At 35.2% G+C, this 3,148-nt stretch overlaps 1 non-coding gene across 1 annotated transcript; it reads left to right on the top strand.

Moving 5' to 3' along the window:
* The first annotated feature begins 2,552 nt into the window (after positions 1 to 2,552).
* LOC115939622 (U6 spliceosomal RNA) lies at positions 2,553 to 2,656 on the top strand. The gene has a single exon (XR_004074402.1). It is a non-coding gene; the product is annotated as a U6 spliceosomal RNA (small nuclear RNA).
* The last annotated feature ends 492 nt before the right edge of the window (positions 2,657 to 3,148 follow it).

Raw genomic sequence — 3,148 nt, forward strand, 5'->3', positions numbered from 1 at the left:
ATGGAGCCCTGCTCAGTGTGGAGCCTGCTTAAGATTCTATCTCTCCCTCTCCCTCTGCCTCTCCCCTCCGCTCATGCTCTCTCTCTCAAATAAATAAATAAACAAATAAATAAATATAATCTTAAAAAATAAAATAAAAATGTGGGGACACTTGGGTGGCTCAGTTGGTTGAGCATCTGACTCTTGATTTCAGCTCAGATCATGATCTTAGGGTTATGAGATTGAAACCCTCTCCCCCTGACCAATCAGGCTCTGTGCTCAGTAGGAAGTCTGCTTGAGATTCTCTCTCCCTCTCCGTCTGCCCCTTCCCTCTCTTGTGCACACACACTCTCTCCCTAAATAAAATCTTAAAAAAATAAGAATAAAAATGTGTAACACATAAACACATAATACATTTATTTTTTATTTTGAATTAATCAATAAATATTTTGATAATTAATTTGAATTCTAATATAGTAAATAGTGACAGATTTAACCCACATAAACAAAAACTTTTCATGTTTCTCAACTTTTTAAAGTATGTGGAGTAGGTGTTTTTTTTTAATATATAAAGTATTTATTTTTTAAATATGTGAAGGAAGCCCTTAGGGAAAAAAGCTTTAAGAACTGCTAATTAAAAAAAAAAAATTGAAAACAATTTTATTTCCTAACAAAATCCTCATTATATAATAAATACTTCCTATCCCCAGAATTTTTAAAATATAAAAAAGAAACCTTTCAATTTTATAAACAAACCCAAAAATAAAATGTAACACAAGGAGTGTTACAACAGCTATGAAACTAAAGACTAACCTAGTCTAGAAAAAGCCTTTGGAAGTAAGAGTTGAGAATCAGCTTAGAAAGTGAATCATTGTGTCTTTGTCTCCACAGCTAGGATCATAAAGATAATATTAATATTAGCAGCTATTAACTTTATTTCCATTTTATAATAAGGAAGGCAATAGAAGAAACATTGTTTCAAAACCACCAAGAGATCAACAGTAAATATGGCAGTTTTTTGGAGGAGAAAGAGGTAAAAGAAATGAAAGAAGTTTTATTACTTTGTATTTTTTTCAGGTGATTAAAATAATTTATATTCATCACCATTAATGTGAGTTATTACATGTATTATACAGAAAAGATTGTAGCAAGCTTAAGGTCCAACACCAAGTAAACAGTGGAACCAGTGTTGAAAAACAATTAGATCTATGTCCAAGGTCTCTCCTTTTATCTTTACATTACATAATAATTTTGTCCTAACACATTAAAATTGCCTTATACTTCCCTGGCATATATAATGCATATTTGAATATTAAAATTTTAATCTCTTTATTAAAATTCTATTCTACATGTATTGCAAAGAATGTGGATTGTGCATTAGTGTTAAATTCATATTAATATGCATTGTGAACCTAAGCAAATGGAAAATCAATAAATGTTAGTGACATACTACATACAAACTCTATAAGGCTAGATTAGGCACTATTTACACAATACCAACAACCCTGTGAGGGGAAAATCAAAACTAATATATGACTGAGTGCTTAGGGAACATAAAATAGATTATAAATTTTTAAAAAGGGTTTTGAATTCCACAAATATTCAGTGGGCTCTCATGGGGCATGTGGCTAATAATAAAAGGTACATTCTTGCAGTAGTACTAATAGGGTTGGACTGGATAGAGGTAAGAACCGTAACAGAAATATAGGCCCCCATATTTCCCAAAGGTCTGATAAAAGTATTTTCAAATTCTGTACGTCAGGAATCCCTTCTTAAAATGGCCTTCCTCCATCTGCCTTCTGTCACTAATGCTTGGCACTCTTGAGTAAAAGAGCAGTTTCTTATTCTGTCATCATATGTATGAGATAGTATATGGTAAGAACAGAGTCTCCAGAACTTAGGTTGGATTATACAAAGCTGCACTGCTTACTAACTGTGTGACTCTGGGCAACTTAACTCAACCATCTGTGTCTCAGTGTTCTTGTGGGTTGAAACTCGCATGGTAATGGTACCCATCTCATACTTTTTACCTTATTAATGATAAATAACCCTGAGACAAGTTTAAATGACTTATATTTTCATATTAGCATGCATTAATTGCTGCAGATACTTTTCTAGGAGCAAGTTTTGTTCAGAGACTATACAAGAATCAGAAGTGACAACTTTTATTTCTGAAGTAAGGGAAGATTATAGGAACATAGAACATAGAATGAGTCCTCAAGAATAAAAGGGATTAAAAATGCATACATACATATATACATAGCTAATTAGTTGTTGCCTAATGAGCAAACACAGAACTACAGTGGCATACAATAGTAAATATTTATTTCTCACATAAACTTGTGGAGTTTAGATGATTTGATAGGGCCTGTTTGGGCTGTTCTGTTTATTTGAGTTGGACTCTGTCTTGCATCTATAAATAAGCTAAGGGTTTGGTTATAGTCTGGATTTGGCTGGGATGCCACATCTTGGAACATCGATATGTTTGCCAGCTCCTGTGACCAGGTCCCTAGCTCAAGTACATACTTTTCATGGAGATGTGCACAAGAGGAAGTGCAAGAGAGGAAGCCCGAGTGCTCATTTCAGCAGCACATATGCTAAAATTGGAACAATACAGAGTTTAACACAGGCCCTGTGCAAAGATGACATGCAAATTCTTGAAGCAGTCCATATTTAAAAAAAGAGACAGAGAGAGAGAGGAAACCCCATCTCACAAGTGCTAGGTCTCCACATCACATCTGCTGAGCCTGTCATTGGCCAAAGTAGATGTAGTAGGTTGAATAGTGGTTGCTAAAAAGATACATCCACATTTCAGAATCTGTGAGAGTGAGCTTATTTGGTAAAAGGGTCTTGAAGATATAACTGTTAAAGGAACTCAAGATGAGATCATCCTGGATTACTGTGGCTGGTGGGCCCTAAATCTAGAGACAAGAGTACTTAGAGAGAAGAGGGGCAGACACGGACATAGAGGAGAGAACCATAGGAAGATAGAGGCAGAGATTGGAAAGCTTGAAGCCACTACCAACTGGAAGAGGCAAGGAAGTGTTCTTCCCTAGAGGCTCTGGATGCAGCGTAACTCTGCTGACAACCTTAACTTGGGACTTCTGCCATCCAGAACTGGAGAGAATAAATTTCTGTTGTGTTAAGCTACTAAGTTTGTGGCAATTTG

Source organism: Leptonychotes weddellii, chromosome 2 (assembly GCF_054177405.1).
Source record: "Leptonychotes weddellii isolate Sample4059 chromosome 2, ASM5417740v2, whole genome shotgun sequence".
Lineage (NCBI taxonomy): Eukaryota > Metazoa > Chordata > Mammalia > Carnivora > Phocidae > Leptonychotes > Leptonychotes weddellii.